The sequence below is a fragment of the Patagioenas fasciata genome, chromosome Z, assembly GCF_037038585.1.
Source record: "Patagioenas fasciata isolate bPatFas1 chromosome Z, bPatFas1.hap1, whole genome shotgun sequence".
In the NCBI taxonomy this organism is placed as follows: Eukaryota; Metazoa; Chordata; class Aves; order Columbiformes; family Columbidae; genus Patagioenas; species Patagioenas fasciata.
The window spans coordinates 21,321,211-21,330,917 of NC_092560.1; positions in this window are offsets into that span (position 1 = coordinate 21,321,211).

Genomic DNA, 9,707 nt, shown 5'->3' on the forward strand with positions numbered 1-9,707 from the left:
GCATCACAAGGAGAAACTGTCAGACACAGGCCTTCTGATGGAGCAAAAATCCTGTGCATTGAACCTATGATGTCTCAAAGCTGATCTGGAAAAGCACTGGAGGCCTGTGTTTGTTGCTATTTGGGACCGTTTCCAGGATGACAAGATTTTACTGTTGTTGTTTGGAGAGAATCACTGAAATTAGCACCTCCTATGACTGATGTATCTCAGGCTGGATGACTAGGATCCCAAGTATGGTGTTTGCCATTGACTAAACTGGGAATCTATCAATGCCAATGACTAAACTGGGTATCTATCTAGGTGGTTATGTTCCTTTTACACAGCTGAAGTTGGGTAAGATCAGCTCCACCCCTAGTGTGAAGTGCTGGATCTAAGAAATCCAACTTGCTAATGTTCAGCCTCTATAAACCTGAGCCACATGTAACTGGGATGCCACTGAGGAGAATTCAGTACTAATCTCTGAGGTGTGAGCTGCAAATTATTAATGCACTTAAGCCCTATCTTAATATATGTTTATATTGCCATAGGGGAAAGGCAAAAACAATAAGGTATTAATGCAGAGGAAAGACAGACAGGACAGTAAAAGGTAAGTCCTAAAAGTAGAAAACTGCTGGCATCGTCACTGAATACCTCAGTGCCTGTTCCTTCATTTATCTTTGCTGTTATATTCACACTGAATCTGGAAAAGAGGCTGTCATCAGTGAAGGTATCATAGCTCAGCCTGTAGCCTGCACTCAGTGGAAAACAAATTCTTCGCCATAATTCGACATAAAACTGGGTTTAACCGTCTGAAAAGACTGATCAACATCTTACATGATTCTGAGGCTTTATCTGTTGCCAGTTTAACTTAAAGAAGATGGGATTTAGTGCTGGATGGATGCAGGTTCTGGTATTTGGGTCAGCGCTGGCGTTTGTTTGGCTGTAGCTATGCAGATTCAAAATCTCCATTATTTTCAGTAATAAATGGTTGTCTGATGATCAGCTGATTGTGGGTATCCAAAGGAACACTTCTTTGTTGATTCTGCTAGGTTTGCATTGAGTTAAAGAAATGGTGAGTTAATTTTGGACAGTCACTGTGTCCTATTTGGGACTGCTTGTCATAAACCATCCAGTGATTGTGGCCTTGACTGTCTGAATCAAAGTCCAAGAGCTTCTTATTTATTTTATTTTTGTTCATGAAGGATGAAGGCAGGTTGCAGCATTGACTTCAGGGAACCTGTTTGATCCCACATTTTTTCTCTGCAGAGGTCATCTGACCTTGTTATGTTTACCGCTGTTGACATAATTCAGCTTTTGACTCGCTCAGAAAGGTCAGCCCTAGCTGGACCGCATCAAGAGGAGCCTCTGTGGCTGTGGTGCTTGCTTGCAAGCACAGGCATGGTGTCAGCCATGCTAGCAGGGACCGTGCTGTAAAGCTTTTGATAGCAACTGTTCTCTCTGCAGAGGGCTGAACACTGTTACCAGGCTGCAAAGAGCTGTAAATTAGTCTTAAAGGACAGCAGGACTGCTGAATTTCACTGGCTGGTCTTAATGAAGTTTGTCATCAGAAAATATCATGTCTTGTCACTAGCTAGGTAGCAGGCTGTAAGTGTCAGAGAGACCTACTGAAAAAGCAAAACTAGTAAGAAAGTCACTTGCTTGTAACTCGTGAGCTACAAGGAACTCCCAGGGAAGCAATTAAACATAAATTTCCTAGGGAGTTTGTGGATATGCCCAAGAGAGGATGTCTTGGGGGTGTATCTATGCCACTAACAGCAATGCTACTCTGCCTCAGCAAGGCTGATATCTGTTGAAGTTACTGTAAGAGTTCCTACACTGTACAGTTCTAAGCAGAAGTACATCATAAAGATTCAGCACGTTGCTCAGTTTCACCCTGCACATTTTATGCTTTAGCTAGAAAAGCTGATGGGCTTATTTGGGCAAAAAAAACAATCACAACATAGCAGTGAGCGAAAAGGGCAAGAGAAAGTAGTAATAGCACATGTTCAGGCTGTAATATGAATTATGGTTTCTGCTTTACAGCCTTAACTCACTATGTATCATGTATCAAAACATTTTTAGAAATAAAAACAAAACAATATTTTGTAGTGTGTGTATACATATATACACACATTACAAGAAAGAAAGGGACCTCAAATGAACTTGCTCCTTCCAGCATTCTGGATAAAATATATTTCCAGACAGATAAATAACTTCTTAGTAGAGCCAATGGGACTCTTTAGAAACTTATTGGTGAACCAAACTTGTAAATACATTTGAAAAAGCATATGACATATAACATATGATATATAACCTGCCCGTCTAAGGAAAACTGCTTTCATTGCACTGTAGGACACTGGCACTAGGAAACGTTGATCACAGATAATACCTCAATCTTAACTCTAGGTCTGGACACTCAAAACATGGCAACTGTACTTATTTCTTCAAAAGCTGAGGAATTCAGCAATCACACTAAAAAGGAAGCAAAACACTTCTGTTTTGGTGAGCAATCTAAAGGCTATGCTAGAGAATGTTATCAAAACGCTGGCTACTATTATTGCAGACCCAGGTAAACTGCTAGATCACATAACCTATCCCTCCCTCCTGCTGAATTGTTACCATTTCCTTATTTACATTTACGGATTTTTTTACTCTTAGCAGTATTCAAACGTCATGTTCAGCAAGTCTTCTCTTCACATTCAAACCTAGCTTCTTAAACGATAAGATTATTGTAACATCACAAATTAACATGAAATTTTAAAATATCTAGTCATGCAGTATTTTAAATGATTCCATGAATGATCTTAATGGTTTCATACATAAAGGACTCAAGAATTTTCAGCTCCAGGTTGAAGGGCCATAACTCTTCTGTAAAGAATGGCTGCCGATTGGTGCTGGCATACTGCATGATTATGGGACAGTTTTCCTACGAAGCTGACTTCTAAAGCACTGTATGTCTAATAGCATGTGGAGAGCATCACAGGTTATTTCATGCAGACAGAACAAATTCAGCTGGAATGGAAAGGAAAGCACTTTACTAATCACTATTTTTAACAACTTGCCAATCATATCTAGAAAGAGTAAATAGCTCAGGAGGCTGCCATTTAGGAAATATTGACCCTTTGACATGTTTTACAAACAGCAGGTTGCCAAGAGGGTAGTAGAAAAGGGACTGAAGGACATCACTCCATCGTGTTCTATCGCCCAGTCTGATCAGAAACCCTGACCTATGCGGAATTCAAACCAGGTTACGCTTCTGAGCGAGCATGAATAAACAAGGACTTCTTCCACTTCCATGAGCAAGTTATTTGGGTATCAGCTGCCACTTCAGCCATAATGTTGAAAGCTGTAGTGATAAGGTAAGTGGGAGGAATAACAAAAGAAATTTAATGTAAAATTCAAGTGTTCATGCCCAAGCATGTGGACCACTGAACTATGAACCACTAAAAAAATACTTTAAAAGACACCTATTGTTCTAAGTGTCAGAGTTCAATTTTCAAACGAACCTACAATTCAAACCTTTAACAAATGGACATCATCAGTTTCTGTATTAAATCCCTTTAAGTTTCTTCCAGCACTGGCTTTGGAGGAAATTTAGCATGTCTACAACTCCATACTATTTCCTATTGTCAGCCTTCCTGAAGAATGTAGTGGGCAGCTGAGAGGAAAGGGGACATGAGAGCATACTCCTACTGTATCTGTATATGCATATATATAACCCTGTGTAATTAATATTTAATATATTATGCACATGTACCTATCTGTCTATCTGTTTGTCTGTCATATCTCACTATCTCTCTCTCTCTCTATACATATATCTCTGTCTATCTCTCTATTCATCCATCTATGTTCTTTAAGTAAAAGGCAAAGAGGAATTTGGCTGCTTCAAATAAAATCAACTATGAAGGAAGATATAGCTCATTATCTTATTTTTTCAAGCATTTCATTCTATACTGAGCTGCACATTTCCAAGGGAATGGTGATACTATTAATCAGGATCTTCTGCAACAGATCACCTTCAGATGTTAAATGAACTGTTGGGGTAAAAAAAGAAAAGAATATAAACTACTATTGCTTAAGTGTTTATTGATCGTGCACAAACTTTCCACTTTACCTCGAAGAGCTCTAATAAATAGAGCTCCAAGACAGCTGTAAAACACTGATAAATGCTAACATTAGCTCTTCTATTTCATCAAACTGTAATCTAAATAAATGAGACCACACCAGAAAGCAAGGTTGTGTCACTACTGCCAAGGGTTCTAGCATAAAGAACACTACACAACACATAAATACAGACACCTGAGGAATAGAATAATTATTCTGCACATACAGAACTCTGACTACTCTATGCATTTCTGTAAAAGTTTCATACTTTGGCATGGAACATGAAAACTGTAAACTAAATAATATATATGACTCTGAAGATCCTAAAAGCAGAATTCCTTATAAGGGGTTAAATGATAAAACTGCAAAACTGCAGTGCGACATACATATCCAATGCATTTTCTTAGTGTACCTACCAAACAAATAAAACTAGCATACACTTGTGTCGTACACATATAAAGCAGATTAAATTTAAAAAATAGATCTTGTTTTTTCTCATTCTCCAACATGGTCAGCATAGCTATTATGCACTGTTAAATGTGGCCATAAATATCTTGATGAACAATGACGTTAATTTAGGTTCCAGATACTTCATTATCAAAGAGATGCTAGCAGGCTGAATAGTAAGACTAAAGAGGAGTACTGGCAAAACTCGTCTGAAAACAAAGTAGACAGCTTTGTTTGTATGTATCATACTTAAGTGAAGAACAAAAGGAACAGAAAAGTAGTTACAGATCAAAACCTATGGCTTAGGCTACCTTTTAATTTCCAGAAAATGTAGATAACTTCTTCTTTTATAACCCCCCTCAGCCTTCAGGTTTTTGTCTACACATCTTTCTAGCCAAATCTGGTCCTTAGAGACAATTACAATCCACACAGTTATGACTAAGAAAATGAAAGGAGGAAAAAAATATTTTAATTTGTAATATTTTCTGCCCCCAAACTACAAAAAACCTCACTTATATTCAGGAGATTTTCTCTGGCCAAATGGCACTTTACATAGCTTTGACATTCTTATACTTTGCTTGGTTTTGGCTGTTAAGGATACCTATCAGAGATAATTTGATGTACATGCTGCTAATGCTGTGCTATGGTTCTCTATAAGTGTATGTGACATTGACAAAATGAAACCAGATGAGAGTGTGTCTCAAAATCGCAGTAGTTTCAATTTTGCATTTTTGTGGCAAGAACAAAAACTCATTTAGTTTTCAGTGATATTTTCTGCAGTCTTACTATGAAATACATAAGCCTTTCACATATTATCCAGAAAAAAAGACGAGAGAAGAGGAGAGGAGGGGAGAGGAGAGGAGAGGAGAGGAAAAGATTAAATATCAACAGTGTTAATACGGGCAGAATTTAAAGGTGTTTTTACTCTGTCTGGGATTCTAAAACAGAAACATGTCTAGGTCTTCCATCCCTTTGCATTTAAGAAGAGTATAACTTGCATGCATGTTATACAAAGAGTAAAGCTACTTAAAAAGAATATGGCCAGATTCAACCTCTTGCTGTCTTGTTTCAATTTGACGGTTATGAGAAATGTTATTATAACAGGATATTTTTTTTAATTTTTGAAATAAGATGTCCTCATGCTGCAAATAAAAAGATTTTTCTAGCTTTCATGTATTTGATTGCTTATTTTTTTTTTTTTTTTTGATTCTTGGATGTCAGAAACATTTTTGAAGTCATTATGAAGTTGTCTGGAAACTCTGTTAGCAGAACTTCTAAAATGTAATTAAAAATATTTTTCAGGGCCTTGGTAAAAACAAACAGAAACAAGGAAGCTAGTGATTCTGATGAATATCTAATCACAGAAAGCCTATTTCTGTGCTCAGAAAGAAAGATTATTTCATTAGCCATCTTTGTTAAAGGTAAATGACTGAGAAAACAAAACAAAATTATTCTAATAGACTCCCCAGTAAAAATTGTTCTGTGGTATGTCTACTAATAGCAGTTGTAAATGTCAGCATAAAAAGTTAGTAAAAGCAATAATTGGAGTCCACTGAAAGCCCTAAATCTCTTCCAATACTAATGTAAAAGAGCTTGTGCTCATTTAACAAGTATGTCCAGCAAGATGCCCAGCTAGCTTCATCTTTTATCATATTTTTCAAGGGACTGGTAACTGTTCAAAAGTCTGAATGCTTTCAGCCCTGTCACATCTTCATCCTCCCTATCCTAACCCCAAATACAAAATATCTATCCACAAATAAAACTGCTAGATTGATCTTACCTTGTTATGATCTTTCCAGTATGCCAAAAACTAAAATGATTTATTTATCAGCAGCTTGTGGGCAAGTTAATAAGGCAGAGACTAACTCTCAAACTTACTTGAGTTTCTTTAAGCAGAATAAATATTTTTCCCAGATTTGATACTGCCTGCCATTTCCTCCAGTGTCATGTAGATACCTCAGGGACTGTAAAAAACTGCAGATACTTTGCAGCTTCACTGCTGCATGGTATACTGATTTTGTGCAAGAAGGTGTAGTCACCTACCAAAGTACAAAATCTCTGAGCAAAAAAGAAACACATTCTGTTGGGCTGAAAATCTCTCCTACACTTTTGCAATTTGCTGGCTGAAATCTTCAAAGTGTATTGGCAGAAGATTGTCTTTTGCCTGTGTAGTGCAGATACACAAGTGCATTCACAGCCTAGTTTCAGCTCCCATACTTATGAAGCTGAAGCAAAATATTAAGCCTGTCCAATTCTGGTGCCTCTGCAGTACTTAACATAAGATACTTTCAAATAACATATCTTGTTTTGATTATATATTCCATGTAGCTATTTGCTCTGTGGTACATCCTTTCTGTTCTGTTTATAGCTACAGTGATGCACACTGAACTGGAAAGCATCAAGAGTCAAAATACAGATTATGTAAAAGGTCAAATCTATTGTAGGAGGACATCAGTGTTCACAGACATTGTCATGGAAAACTCTATAATGAGGCAAAATGTTAAGAGAATCTGATCTGTGATTAACTTGGTGACAAATAAAGCTCTAAAGTGTTCCATTAAAAAAGTAGTCACAAGTTTAGGTAAATACTCAAAAAAGTTTTTGGGAGTATGTGCAGAAATCACTGCAGTTGATGGAATTGAATACAATATCTTATACCACGAAATAAATACATTAAACCAGACTGAAACATAGGAGGTTCCATCTAAATATGAGGAGAAATTTCTTTACTTTGAGGTTGACACAGCACTGGAACAGGCTGCCCAAGAGAGGCTGTAGAGTCTTGTTCTCTGGAGACATTCAAAACCCTCCTGGACACATTCCTGTGTGATCTGCTCTGGGTGAACCTGCTTTAGCAGATGGGGTGGACTAGATGATCTCTAGAGGCCCCTTCCAACCCCAACCATTCTGTGATTCTGTAATATCTATTATCATTTGCTAAACAGGTGGTGCCTGATTTCATAAGTGATGGCTTCAGCCCGTAAATATTCTGTAAATATCTCATATTATAACCTCTTTGTGTTCATTCTTAACAATAAAATCAAAGGCATCTTAACAGGATCATGTATTAAGACAGATTTTTTTAGTGCTTAAGATCCTTTTATTAGACCAAGACAGCCTTGAGTGCTAATATTGGGTTAGTGCGCTTGGTTCTGTGGATGAGAAAGGGCTCCAGATGAATGGAAACTTCTTCACAGAAATATTTTTTAAAATCATAGAAATCTCTTGTTCACTGGAATCTGTAACCCTTTATCCAACATTAATGTTTCTTTCTGCAAGGAGAATGGGTAATATAAAATGGAAATATCTAAGTTAAGTAGCATTAAAATTAATTGCTTTTGTAAGCAGACAATCAAGATTTCTTCAAAGATGTTTATTGTGTGGAAACTTTACAGAGTTTATTCAGATCTTGCTTCTACCCAGACATTTGTTTCTATGTTTGTTCTTTTACTACTGACTGACATGGAGGCAAAGCATTTCATCCACATCAGTGCTCTTTTAGCACAGTAATTGCTGCGTCCTAGATTCTGGTTCTGCTACTTTCAATGAATGCCCCACTTTTTTTTTTTCTTTTTTTTTTTTAAGAGTATTAAAAAAAAGCTCTTTCATAACAGATGCAAAACTTGGGTTTTTTTGCCTTTAGTTTTCCAGCTGTGACAGCTGAATATTCTAATCACCCCAAAGTGGAAACAGGACTCAGCCACATCACCGATTTTATCCCTTTTAAGTCACTTTTACCCTGACCTCAGTGATTAGCTTTGTGCCACTAAACAGTGAACACTAAGTAGATGAATAGTATATGTAGCTATAATTTTAACTATAATAATTAAAAGTTCACTTAACAATGTTTGCATTTCTTCAGCCCAGAATAGAGAAGTACATAAGAAAAGAGTTAGAGAAAACATTTCTGTATGTGAATATTAATAAAAGACTGCTTATTAATGGATATTACTTGTGGAAATTAGAAAGTATCACAAAACAAGAAGGTTGCTTTTTCACACTGTATACAAAGTATGAGGTCACAATGGATGGGACTTATTCAATACATTATTACAGGATTAGGTGCTTCCCACATGTCTTCATCTGAGTTCACCCTGAAGTCTTTCCCTCACCAGCTGTCAGGCAGAAGACCATGATTATTGTATCCTTTGCTGGACCACAGAGAGCCAGGCCATTCCTGGCAGCTGCCAACTTCAGTTGCCAGGGCCTGTCCTGCTTCATGCCCTCCAACTCCAAATGAACCATCCTGCACTTTCCCACAACATCACAGTCAGCTCTCTGAAGCCATGGCATTTCAGCTCCTTCTTCCTCGTTTCTTAAACTGAAGGGTATTTGATTGTTCCATGAGCTCAAATGATGTTCTATGAGCCTCAGACAATCCTTTCAGCCTAGTTTCAGCTCAGTGCAATAAGAAAATACCCTGCTGTGTGAAACCACAGACTAAGCTTATTTTTTTAGACAGACAACCTTGAGTAACAAAAATGAAAGTTTGCTTTGGCTTACTCCTTTATTTCCCCCTTTCTCAGACACTGGAGATTCACAAATTTAGACTAGGTTCTGAACTGTCTTGGAAGTTTTACTCTCTTTTCCATATTTTCAACAATTAGGGAAAATAGAGATCTCTGTCAAATGCTACATTATAAAAAAACTCATAAAATTCAGGCTTCTCTTGAAGTCACAGTGATGGAGAAACTAACTATGTCACATACACATAATTTGCAGACTGCAAAAACGTCTTTCTATGTGGAAAATTCCACATTTTCCTCTCATGTAAACTGACAAATCTGAAACTTAATCTGCTCAGGAGACATAGACATGCCAACAAATTGGAAAAGGGAAAAAAGTGAAAAGGGTTTGATTTATTTCACACACGTCCCTACTGCTTTGACTGCTGTTTTGAGAAACCTGGCATGAAAATTGTTCTGTTTTCCTTCTATCTGGAAATCTCTTTGACAAACCAGTCAGACAGACACTGTAAAACTCAGGATGGATAAGCTTCTTCAGCAGTGGCATTTCTGGTATTTCAGTGTTTATACAGAGAGGAGTTTCAGTCCATGTGATTCAATGGAAAAAAGTACCATGGCCATGTGCTTTTCAGACTTCCAGTTTCCCACAGTGAACTGTGAGTATTAGGTATCTAAAAGCAGAGTATGAAGAAGGAAACAAAACATTTATCC